General features: G+C 32.3%; 1 protein-coding gene across 5 annotated transcripts in view; it reads left to right on the plus strand.

The window, feature by feature from the left end:
* LOC140445782 (uncharacterized) overlaps nt 1-14097 on the plus strand; it is a 283762-nt gene that overhangs the window by 209458 nt on the left and 60207 nt on the right. The window lies entirely within an intron of this gene.

Raw genomic sequence — 14097 nt, forward strand, 5'->3', positions numbered from 1 at the left:
GAATTTCTAGTACCGTTCATAGGCGGCGTTTTGGGTAGGTCAACGGTTATTTTAAAGCATAACTTTTTGTCCTTAACTTTTAAGCATTTGTGATACTAGATTATTAAATTTTTAGATATTCTAGTACTAAAAGGTACTCTTACTTTAAATCTGTAGGATACACCGTTTTGTAGAAAAATCAATTTTTCGTTTTTTTCGATATAATAATAAATTACCTTTTGTTTCAATAAATGCTGCATATAATTCGTAAAAAAAAGTTTGGGAAAAGAAGCAAAAAATCAATTTGAAACAAAATTTTATTTAGAGGTTTTTAAAAACAAAGTATTTATTACGATGTAATGAAACTAAGTGTAACACAAAAGAACAAGTATCAAAGGTAGATAGTAACAAAAGATGCTCAATGTGATGACCCTTAGTCTCTTTTATATATTCTCAAATACAGTAATCGCAAGTATTCAAATTCGGCGACCTTGCTGACCAAGCAACTGAACCGCCCCTTTCAATCCAGAGGCCATGTGCATTTTGTACATTAAAAATTCCATTTTTTACTAATGTAGCTTCGTCGCAAAAAAATGTTTCTGAAAAAATCTTTATTTTGATTTTTCTGATTTTGTAACCATACAGCGACTTTTTCACGAGCAGGAAAATCTCTTTGTAGCAGTGATCGTTTGTTTGTTAAATGAACAGAATATAAATTTTCGTTGTGTAAGATATTTCCTGCGGAAGATTTTGAAATTATGGGATGCATGGCAGATAGTCTTCGAACGCTAATTTTTTAATTTTCCTCAACTTTCATTAAAATTACATCTAAAAGTGCTGCTGTTACATCAGCCATACTCACTACACGGCCCGTGGGCCACATGCGGCCATCGGAGCGATTTTTCGCGGTCCTCAGACTGCTAGGCAGTGAAACAAAATTGTATCATTTAAGAAAGCTAAGCTGCTAAATTTGGTGAAAATTTTAGCCGTGTTATGAAAACACTTGTAAAGATTGTGAATGTCATAAGATCAAATGAACTAAACCACAGAGAGTTTCAAAAATTTTTGAAAAAACTTATGTCACAATATGGGGACATTCTTTACCACACAAAAGTGAGATGGCTGAGTAAGGGTATAGTTTTGGAACGTTTCTTCAGCATTCGACATGACATTACTGTTTTTGGCTACAAAGAATAAAGAGTTTCCTGATATTCATAATTTTAGTTGGTGGCTTAAAGTAGCGTTTCTCATTGATACAATGAGCATTATGAATGAAACATTGACCAAATTGCAAGGAGACTACAATAACATTGTAACGAAAATGATGAGTATTGTGTTTTCACTGGAGCAGAAGCTGAATATGTATATTGAAGAATTGCCAAATGAAGATTATTCCAGCTTTCCTTCCGTTAAAGCACTGTTTGATGAAAATCCAGATAAAAGTCAAGAGATGTCTGACCTACTGAAGCTGTTAGCAGACCTAAAGGATGAAATGTCTGTGAGGTTTAGTGACTTCAGGAAGTTCCAAGAACCATTTCGCTTGGTGAAAAATCCATGGTCAATAACAACAGCAAATATAGCTCATCTTTTTATTTTTGCATACGAAGTTAGGGATTTAAAAAATGAGTGAATTGATCTTCAGAATGATACAGAGCTCAAAAGTATTTTTGAAGAAAAAAAGAAGCAAAAAGCTCACTGTAAGTTTTGGGAAGCAGTTGAAAATGACAAATTTCTTAACTTAATTGATTGTGCTCAGAAAATTTTGTGTATTTTTTCAACTACATATGTCTGTGAATCTACATTCAGTAAGCTAAAGTTCATAAAAAACAAGTACAGATCTAGGCTAACTAGATGCTAGTGCCAGCTAACCAAGTAAATTGGGTTAAATCGTCTTAAAATTATCTGAGGAATCTCCGGTTTTCGTTAGAGTTTCTGGACACCCTGTATATAAACAATGTAAAATCGCTATTTGATTTTAAATTCTAAAGGTAAAGACCGGTAAATTGTATGGAAAAGTGATATAATTTCACTGAAAAAATGATAGTTTTCAAAGTTTTTCTGTAAATTTGTAGCTTACTTGTTGCAAAAATATGCACAAAAAAACTTTAAATTTGCGTGAGAATTGGGACAATGCGAATGCGGGCGCGGGTAAATCAATTTTCAATATCTCGGCAAAAAATTAACATGTAAACATTAACCAAAGCTTAAAAGTGCGTTTTGAGTTATTGTTCTATAACTTCCATTAATCAAACAGCCAATGTTTATGGCTCAATTTTGTTTAAAACTGTTACAAACAAATATAGCTGACCGAGCGCGTTATTAAAAGTTTCGTAGCTTGGTCAAAAACTAATATAGAAACATTTACCAAAGTTTAAAATGTTCGTTTTGAGTTGTTAATAACTTCCATTAGGCAGATTTTTAAAGTTTATAGCTTTTTCTATAGTTTGTTTAAATCTCTTATTAACAAATTAATCCGCAACTTTTTAGTGAAATTTTTAATGTTTAATTATTATTTTTTTTATTAATACAGAAAAAGTAATTTTGCAAAGTTTTTTTAAACTAAAACAATTATCTTTAAAATGAGGGGATTTTGGAAGTTATCGCACATAAGAAAGCTGAATTATACCTGGAAAAGCCCCATAGAATACCCATTTTGCCAAAAGTTTACCAAACGTTTACCTTTTATGTCCACTTTTTTAAAAGGAACAATTTTCATTTTGGTAAAATTAAATATCTCTAATTAAATGACGGGTTTTCAGCCTAGTACTCTCGAAAAATCGAATCTAAGCACCAAAAAAAAAACAAAAAACTTTAAGATACTGAGTGGACATAAAAGACCATACTCAACCCCTCCCCCTGGCCTCCAGAGTATATTGGCCTGAGATCTCATCATCAGTGGCATTACAGCTCGTTATGAGCCAAAGCCTTCTTCAGAACAATCTTCCATTCGCCCCTATCTCTGACAACTCTTCTCCATGCTTTAATTCCGATGGATTTTAGATCATCCTCTATGTTATCTTGATACCTAAGTTTTGGTCTTCCTCTGGCTCGTCTTCCCACTGCTCCTATCCATCGAATAACTCAAAGTTGTAGCGCCTACGCCTCAAACCCTGTCCTGGGACTCCTCCAAAGTGAACACGTTTCAGACCCGTATGTTAACACTGGCCTTATTAGTGTTTTATATATGGTAACTTTAATTTTTCTGGGTAGTTTTGGGGCCATCTGTTTCCTCAAGCCATAATAGCACTTATTGACAAGCACTATTCTTCTTTTGAGGCCTGAGACCTCAGCATTTTCAAATATTGTATTATTGCCATATTCATATCAGATTTTTTATTTATATATTTTTAAAATAAACATTGTATTAATTACCTAATAATCAGTATATTTTTCAAAAACTGTGTAATTACCTCTTTTTGAACTTATGCCCTTCATATTTACCTCAATCTTAAGAGTACCTAATCATATTTTCATCCTACTACAGCTACACTGTATATACAATTATTTATGTGTTACTTAAAACAACAAACGAATTATCTGATAAATTTTTAGTGCAAAATGAAATCATTTCTTTAAATAGTTATTTCACATATATTTCATAAAGAAAAGAAAAACATTTATAAAAACTTTATAAACTTTCTATAAACATGGAACATTTAGAAATCAACCGTAAATAATTATAAAAATAAAGATATTTGATAAGAAAAATAGGATAAGAATCAAAAGAATCAATCACAGTAAGGACCTATTTAATCACAAAAAAGCAATCAAAGAGCAATTAAATAAAAATAACGGTTTCGTTATAATTTACCTGATGACTTTTAACAATGTTAATGACATTCGATATCAGATTAGAATATAAAATGAAGAAAAATTGTTTTGTTTGATAATTGAACAATTTAAGGGAACCAAATTTAATTTGTACTTAATATTAATTTCTTATCTTAAGGGTAAGTGAATTGTGTCGTGTAAGTAAATTAAAATTACATATAAAATACGAAAAACTGTTGTTTTCTACACTTAAAAAAAGTTTTTACTTAATTAGAAAAATTATTTCTTATAAAATTTTTTATCGGTCAATCTAAAGAAACATGTTCCTTCTTTTCAAACTTTCTATTACCATGTCACGGATCTCAAATTTGTAAAATGCATAGCATATTCATAGCAATTCGTAGCATTTTTCAAAAGTAAATTACATATTACATTTATACGTTTCTATTCCGCCAAATTGCTAGCAAACTGTCCCTATTGGTTTCTCAACAGCAAACTATGAGTCTAGATTTAATTTCGTACACAAATACAAGTAGCTGAAACTGCCAAAGTTATTTGTACACAAAAACTCTAAAAGAATGAAAGAATCAATTCGATGCTGTTCCTGACAGCGTTAACATTTGTTTATCATGTTAATTGCAGTGCTAGCTCTATCTCTGACATAGACCTCGCTGGTCCTATCGAACCACCATCCACTAAATAATCTATAGATCTATTGCATACACTTACTGTATGCAAGAGAGATACCTCTAGGAATATTAAAACGATCGAAAATATCTACCAAAACAACACAATAAAAGTAAAAGTAGAAGAAGAACTAACCGAATGTTCTAAACGTTTGGCATTCCTTTCCTCAGGTAGCTTAGCTTCCTCCGTGGATGTGTTGGTTGTTGCTCTGGAAACCTCGGAGTCTTCTAACATTATTGCCACAAATTGGTCGCATTGCTCCTGTAGTGATCCTTTCCCAAGTTAATATGCTCCTTTTCTAACTTGGCTGCACCGTACTGAAGACGACCAATAGTCAGAAATACGTATATACGGTTGCCTTCCATCTTATACACATGTTTTATTATATTATTTTTTTCTTTGTTGCGAGCTATGCCGATATCTTTTATCTTTATTTTACTATTAACTCGCATTAACCTTTTCTTGTTATATATATATATATATATATATATATATATATATATACATACATATACATATATATATATATATATATATATATATATATATATATATATATAATTTTCTTTGGTATATGTCAGGTTCAGTCGGTCTGGAATTAAAATAATTCTATTTTTTGTCATTCACCAACTGATTGTTGGCTTCATCAGAAGTGCACTACAAATTTATTAAAACAAAGAGATAAGCAACATTAAGATAAAATTACATAAATATTTACTTTTTTTAAGCCCTTCTATCTATTCAGGTTGCCAAATATAGGCCTCTCCTAATTCTCGCCTATCATCTCTGTTGTTTGAAAAACGTTTCCACATTGGTCCTGCAGTTCTTTTAATATCGTCGCACCACCATCTTCCTCGTGGTCTTTTGGCTTCTTATGGCCGTCAATTCCCGATTTCTTTATTCCATCGGCCATCCTTGAATGGTCTTTGAGTGAGATACCCAGCATCTGTCGTTCCAGCGCTCTCTGAATTTTTCTAATCTTCTCCATGTTTATTTTAGTGAATGTCAGCGCTCTCTGAATTTTTCTAATCTTCTCCATGTTTATTTTAGTGAATGTCCAGGTTTGAGCTCCATATGTAAGTACAGGTAGGATACAGGAATTAAACACTTATTAAACAAATATTTACTTACAGAGGTACAATTTTTCACAAAAAAAAACACAAGACAAACATGTGTTTTACACTTTCACAATTAGACTGACAATTTCTAAAATAAGTTAAAATACACATAAAACAACAAAAACTGTATAGTGGAATAGAGAAGTTTCTTTAAATTTCTATATATAAATTAAGGTAGCAGGTATACTATACCGTAAATTAATTTTGACGTGAATGAATTGCAGAATATTGCTGTAGGTGCTGCTTAGCTGATTCGTATCTGGTTTGTAATTTATTACATTTTTTGTGTTAGTAATATAACACATTTTCAGAAACAGCCTGTTTTTATAATTAGTTACTGTTTGTAGGATTTCAACATTGGTATAGTCAAATTTGTGACCTGTGTTGATGGAGTGTTCGACAGCGCATGTGTTTTTACCTTTATGGCAGTCACTTTTGTGCTGGGTAATACGTTGTTTCAACCATTGGCTTGTCTGTCCAATGTAGCAACCTTCGCAGCCTAAACACGGTATTTTATAGATTGTATAGGTAGTATACATTACTGGTGTCTTATCTTTAACACGAGAAAAAATATAAAGTGACAAAAAAATAGAATTGTTTTAATTCCAGACCAACAGAACCTGACATATACCAAAGAAAATTATTTTAAATAATATTCGGTCGATACCAAAACATGTATATATATATATATATATATATATATATATATATATATATATATATATATATATATATATTTAAGACAATATATCATAAATAACAAAAAATCTATTACTCTTATATTGCTTACTAGATATTTCTTAGTTTTAAAAAGATTTCTCAGAGTTTTCATTTAAATTATTGCTCGTTACAATATCGACTTTTGCAAATATTTACATAGAGAGAGCCAAATTCCAGCCGTTGTAAAATTTGTATCCGTTTTATATTTATTTATATATAGAAAATTATAAAATGTAGACAAAATAATGTATTTGTTGACTCTGGCTAGTTAAATAAATCAGTGTGTATTAGTTTATGTGAGAAACATATACTATTGTTATTTTTTGAACAATAGAAAAACATGACAAATGTTTTATGGTAAACGTTCCGTTTACTAAACGCTTATTTATTCCAGATTCATACAAATACATTAAAACTTTAAATGAATAGTTTTCTTCTGCATTAATAAATATGCCCTCGAGGGCTGTTTTTCTTTATTTATTTGAATATTAAATCGTTGAAGTCTTAAAAAATTGTCTAATGTTTCTCGGTGACATTAAGATAAATATTATCCCAGTGTTACTATTTACTTACTCCGTGTCGTTACAACCCTTCATGGGTTTTCACTGACTTAAAAAAAAGCCTCCATCCGTCTCTGTCTTGGACAAGCTCCATCCAATTCTTCACACCCATAGCTTTAAGGTCTTCTGCTGTATTATCTCTTCACCGGAATCAAGGTCGTCCACGTGGTCTTCTTCCAGTTGGGGTTTCTTTCCATACCAGCCTTACTAGTCTTTCGTCACAATGCCTTCTGAGGTGTCCTGCCTACTAGGACTATATTTCTATTATTATGTTAGCGTCTGGATATAGTTCTTCCAGTTCTTTGTTAGTTCTTATAGTACTGCTGCTCCATCAAGCACAGGCCCAAAGGTCTTCCTTGGTTTTATATAGTTGTATCTATGTAGGTCTTGTTATTTATTTCGATTTTATAAGATTTTGAAGGACATAAAGACATTTGCTGAGAGCGTTTTGTTTATTTTTTGTGATCCGTTATCATTGGTTCAAGATACTCAAATTCTCTGACGCACCCAGTTCTAGTGGGGAATAAGAAATAGGATTTTTCTCTATTTATATTCTCTGCATGACTTCGGATTTCTACTGGTTCACGAATTTTTCTGCGATAATATTTCTGCAAAAATAAATAAATTGATGATTATTTAAGTAAACTCACTAATGACAACAGAACAGAGTATTCGCTTTGGAAAACCACAAAGCAACTGCAAAGGCCTATTTTACAAAATCCACCAATTAGAGTTGCAGATAGGACCTAGGCTCGAAACAATGTTTAAAAAGCAAAAAGATTTGCAGAACATCTACAAGCGATTTTCCAACCAAGTGATGGAGAACATCCTGAATACTGAAATGAACCAGAACCAAAAAATGTTACGGTTATTACTTCAACAAAAGAAGTATCTAACGAAATTCAAACAAGCATCAATTTAAAGAAAGCACCTGGTTTTGACCTTATCACTGGAGAAGTACTAAAAAAACTGCCAAAAAAGTGTATATTTAAACTTACTAATCTTATTAATATATCATGTTGGTTGAAGTATGTACCTAGCATGTGAAAAGTAGCAGAGGTAATAATTGTGATCATTAAACCAGGAAAATCACTGCACAAAGTTTCATCGTATATACCCATTTCATTACTTCCTGTAGTTTTGAGAAACTTTATGAGAAACTGCTGCATAAGAGATTTAAACTAAATTATTATCGAAGATAAGAATTTGATCCCCACCCATCAGTTTTGTTTTAGAGAGAGTCATTCGACAATAGACTAAGTTCATCGAATTACTGATATCATCTAAAAGTCTTTAGAAGAAAGAAAAGTTTAGAAGAACGAAAAGTTTGTTCCACGGTCTTCTTGGATGTGGTACAGTCCTTCCACAAAGTTTGGCATAAGAGGACTATGTCACAAATTGAAAGTGTTACTGCCAAAGTGTGTTGAAATTTTGAAATCTTATTTTACAGACAGTTACTTGAGAATAAAACAAGAGGAATTTTACTCCGATCTAAAAGATATCAAGGCGGGAGTAACTCAAGGTAGCGTACTTGGACCAGTGCTGTATCTATTGCATACTAGCGATATCCCTGACCTTCAATATTATACAGTGGCCACCTTTGCCGATGACACGGCAATTATGGAGGTGAGAGATAATCATGAAGAAGCTGTGGAAAAATTACAAAAGTGTATTGATCAAATTGTCACATGAACTAAGACATGGCGTTAAGTTAGGTTAAATGAGAACAAGTCTTTGCATATCAACTTACAAATAAGAAAGATATTTATATATCTGTTAGAATAAACAACATAACGATTCCATATGCTAACACAGCAAAATACCTGGGAATGACCCTCGACGTGAGGATCCGCTGGAAACCTCATATAAAAAATAAGCAGAGCTGGGAATTAAGTATAAAAATAATAATAATAATAATAATAATAATAATAATAATATACTGGTTTCTAGGTCAAAGTTTAAAATTAATCACGTACAATAAACTGCTTCTATATAAGCAAGTACTAAAACCTATCTGGACCTACGGGATACAACTTTGGGGATGTTCTAGTAAAAGCAACGCTGAAGTTATATAGCGATTCCAAAACAAGATACTGAAGAACATCGTTAATGCACCCTGGTATTGTCGAAACAGTGATATATTCATCGAGACCTTCAAATGGATACTGTTAATCAAATCACTTACAAAATTAACAGTGGTTATAAACAGCGGCTACTTTAACATTGCTGTTGTTCAGTATCGTCCTCGAAGTTACCATCAGAGAAGCTGGAATCAACAGGTCAGGACTTATATATCAAAGAAAATACCAATGCTTAGCATTCGCTGACGACATTGTACTGATAGCCAGAAGTAAGCAAGAATTAAAAGAAATAATAAAAAGATTAGAAATTAAAGCGAGAAAGAAAAGGATGTACATAAATGAAAAAAGACCAAATATATGGAATGGACAGAAAGAGATTACCTACAAGAACAATATCTGACAGTAATAACAGATGAAAAAACATATAAATTCGAAGAAGTAGAAATATTCCAGTATTTAGGAGAGACATTCACGAGAAGACGAAATATGAAGGAAGAAATCCAAGCGAGAATTATGGCCGGTAACCGTTGTATTTTTGCACTAAACAATTTATTAAGAAGCAAAAACATATCTAGAAGGGCTAAGATAAGAATATATAAGACAGTAATAAGACCTATTGTATTATATGCCAGTGAAACATGGACAATGAACAAATCCGAGCAAGTCTTGCTGCAAGTCTGGGAAAGAAAAGTCCTCAGGAAAATATTTGGAGGTAAATTATGGAATGGTATATGGATAAAAAGACCAAATATGGAATTAGAGGAGATGTATGGAGAGCCGAATATCGTAGGGATCATAAAGTCACAAAGACTGAGATGGTTGGGACACATCCAAAGGATGGAAAACACGAGACTGCCAAAAAGAATGCTAATGGGAGGAATACGAGGGAAAAGGAAGAAAGGCAGACCGAAAACCAGGTGGAAGAAGGATGTTGAAAAAGACATAGAAAAACTTAAAATTCCAAACTGGAAAAATAAAGCAACAAACAGAAAAGAATGGAAAAGAATAGTAACCCAAGCCTTCTAGGCCTGGAGAGCTAAATTATATATATATATATATATATATATATATATATATATATATATATATATATATATACTTTAACATGTTAACGTCAAGGCCATCCAGCTCCTGGACAACACGTTTATAGTGAGAAGACTCAAAAGAACAAAGCCGTTTGAGTTAGTGGATAGTACATATAGTACATATAGTAGTACATATCAGTTTTAGTGTAGTTAAAGTATTAGAGCCTCAGGAAAACTAATGAGTAAAATCTTAGATTTAGGAACAACTTTAATTCAACTAGATTAGAACAAAATTACTCATTGATTTAATTGTTCATCAGATTGTAATAATATATATATATATATATATATATATATATATATATATATATATATATATATATATATATAAAAAATTGATAGATATGATTCGAGAAGTCGGTTTAGATGGAAAAGACATCAATTTCTTAAAAAACTTGTACTGGAACCAAAACGCCAGAGTTAGGATCGAAGGTTCCACATCCGCAGAAGTAGAAATTAGGAAAACATTAAAAAAACCGAAGTGATGTCAATCCGAAAAAACCAAAACATACCTCAACCTTGCACAATAAATGGGCACATTTTAGAACAGGTCAATAGATTTAAGTACCTGGGATGTTGGATCGATAGCAGCCCAAATCCTGATCTAGAAATAAGATCGAGAATAGAACAGGCCAGAAAATCTTTCGAAAAAATAAAAAAACTGCTTTGTGATTCTCGAATAAAACTCGAAATTCGACTACGTTTATCAAAATGCTACGTCTGGTCGACTCTTCTATATGCAGTTGAAACGTGGACCCTTAAAACATCAACCGTAAATAAATTGGAGGCCTTTGAAATGTGGATCTACCGGAGAATACTCAAAATTTCATGGACATCGCATACCTCAAACGAAGAAGTGCTGCATAGAATAGGCAAGGAAAGAGAACTTTTTAACACAGTAAAAGTTAGAAAAACATCATTCCTAGGCCACATACTGAGAAATAATAAGTACCAATATGCCCAACTTATAGTGAAAGGAAAAATCAAGGGAAAGAGAGGCCTAGGAAGGAAAAGACTCTCGTGGCTCAGAAACATCCGACAATGGACAGGGCTAAATTTTGAACAGCTAATAAGAACAGCTGAAGATAGAGAAGAGTTTAAAATTGTAGTAGCCAACCCCCGTTGAGGAGAGGGCACTTTAAGAAGGTGATTCGAGAGCTGAGGAATGGAACGCTTCTAGGATAAGGGGAACTGCAATGGCAGGAGGAACCTCGTTATGGTTGCAGATACAGCTAGTTTCAAATGCAGTGGCGAGCAGATCCAAAAAATATTTTATCGCATAGACAATAGAAACAACTATGCATTGACGTTGCAATATTGGCATTGCAAAATATTGTATTACTCACTTAAACAATGAATGAAATTTTCTTTCATAAAGATCTTTTATATTTAAAACCAAACAAACAAACTGTTAAGAATTATTTTCGAGAATTTCTAACCACTGGATTTAAAACGATAATTTACAAAGTGTTTAAATATATGCAAACATTGTTTTCTTAAGACAAACAATCCAATACTCAACAACGGGTCAGCGAAGCTACTGAAATGTGTATAATTCACAATAAATTCCAGCTACAACCCCTGCTAAATGGAAAACAACAGTAAAAAAACTTGAGGGACTACGACAAACAGTTCATTAGAAATACAATTTACAATTTTTATGAGACTGAAGGTTATCATCGTGTATGATTGAAGCATTTTTAGGGAAGGCTTGAAAAGTCGTACGAGTGAACTGGAAGTGCGAGTTCTATCTACAGAATTGTAAAAAAATTGGACTTTAAATGGAATAAAACGAAAGATTATCGACGTTTCCTAATTGAACGGAATGACATTCTTGCGGTAAGTCTTAAATATTTAGACAATATTAAATAATACACAACTGAAGGTAGGGCAATTGTATATTTTGATGGAATTTATGTACATGCAGGACACACTACGCTGAACACTTTTTAAAAAATTTCAAATGGACGTAGGTTGCGATAGCTTTCGATTTTTACATCAGATGTCAAGTCGGGAAATTATCATGATGACATGAATGCAGAAAATTACTAAACATTGTTGAAAGAATGCTCCAATGCACCATACCATAATGTACAAGTTAATAGAGCACCTACCATTAATCTTAAAAAGCAAATATGATATTTGGTTAACAGAAAACAATATAGCACTTATAATATCAATGTTAAAGGTGCAACTGTATGAAATCATCAAACGACACAAACAAAATAATATTCAATATAAATGTGACAAGTTACTGCAAGAATGTGGACTTTCTTTGAAACTTCCACCATATCATCCAGACTTAAACCCTATATAAATTTTAGTAATAATTTAGTAATAATACTATAAATATTAACGATTTAAAACTTAATATAATCTTTATAAATGAGTGTTGCTTTAAAGATATAAAAATATAATCTAATATTATTTTTGAATACATTATGTCTACTTTTAGCTATGTTCAACAATTTAACCTATTGTAAACTAAGTATTTTTTGGAACGCCACTGCTTCGTTAGGTTAGGAATTATTGTTTTGAGAAATTCTCGCCACTTCATTTGAAACTAGCTTACTTTTCTGAAGAAATTATCGCTAAAAGATCAGCCAAAATTAATGACTTAAGTTACATTGGCGTAAATGTTACATAGAACCAGTGGCGGATCCAAAGGGGGGGGGGGTCACGGGGGTCATGACCACCCCCAAAACAAAATTAAATATGAATCAAATAATCCTAAAAAAATAATTTAAAACCCATCAACCTTATAAGCAGGAAGTCAAGAGTTGAAATGGTTCAAACTCATTTATTCTACGGGTAAGTGATTATACGGAAGTCTTTTTAAACTGCTCTTTAAAAAAATCAACAATTCTAAATACAGTAATACCTCGACTAGGACATCCACGAATTCAGAGTTACGCGATTTTCAAATTTTGTCAATTCGTCATTTGAGTGACAGAGAATCGTTCGATTATCGATGAGATAGAATTTCTGCCCACACATTATTGCTCATTCAATGTACATGACATGACTTTTCGCACGAAATCAGCACATTTTTATTTTGTATTATGTATTAGGTATTTCTTATCTTCAGTTTTGTCTACGAATTGGTTGTTTGTAGTTTGAGTATGTATTATAATTGTTGAGACTGTGTGCTACATTTTATAATTTATCTATAATAAATATCAAAGTGAATATTGTTGTTGCATTAGCTCTGTCTGATAAGTTAGTAAATACAAATAAAGGAACTGGAGGCTGCTGTCCAAGGTATTTGTGAAACTCGTTGGGTTGAAAGGCATGAAGGTCATCTTCAGTTCCAGGGCGAATCATTCATCAAAATATACAACGCTCTTGAAACAATTTCTACGTGGAAGGGCAATCAAATGTCAGCTGATGCATTTTCATTAACGGAAACTATTAGGAGCCTAGAATTTCTCATTTCAGTAGTTTGTCTTCGTGATGTTTTAGGTACAACTGTATCACTTAGTCGTCTTCTTCAGTTACCAAAATTAGATTTGAAGTAGGCTACTGAGGCCATAGAGGACACTAAATGCATTCTTCAAAATAAAAGATCAAATGCTGAATCTGTTTTTAGCAAACTTTACTATGAAGTAAACAAAATAGCTGAACAACTAAACATTCAATTGAAGATGCCTCGTATAGTTTCTCGTTAAACCTGTCGTCAAAACCAATCTGCTAACTGTTTTTCCGATCTATTTATTTACCCCTTTTAGACAATATCTTAACTGATTTAGAAGAACGACTTTCACCGAAAGTTATGATTCTATTCAATCTTCGATTTGTTTTACCTAAAACTGATAACACACCAGAAGATAAAGTCGCATTAAAAAAAATTGTTGACGCCTACCAGGATACTATTGGACCTACTACTTACTGCATATTCCACAGTAGAACAAGAGTTTTCACTGTGGATTCAAAACTGGAAAAGAGTGCAAAATAATGGAAAACTTCCTAATGGTATTTTAGAAGTATTAGAAAACTGCGATATTCACATGTATCCAAATATCACAATATTTCTGCAAATATTAATTATACTGCCAGTCAGTACAGCAACAGCGGAGCGTTCTACGCTTAAGCGTCT

This window comes from Diabrotica undecimpunctata, chromosome 7 (genome assembly GCF_040954645.1).
Source record: "Diabrotica undecimpunctata isolate CICGRU chromosome 7, icDiaUnde3, whole genome shotgun sequence".
Classification (NCBI taxonomy): Eukaryota; Metazoa; Arthropoda; class Insecta; order Coleoptera; family Chrysomelidae; genus Diabrotica; species Diabrotica undecimpunctata.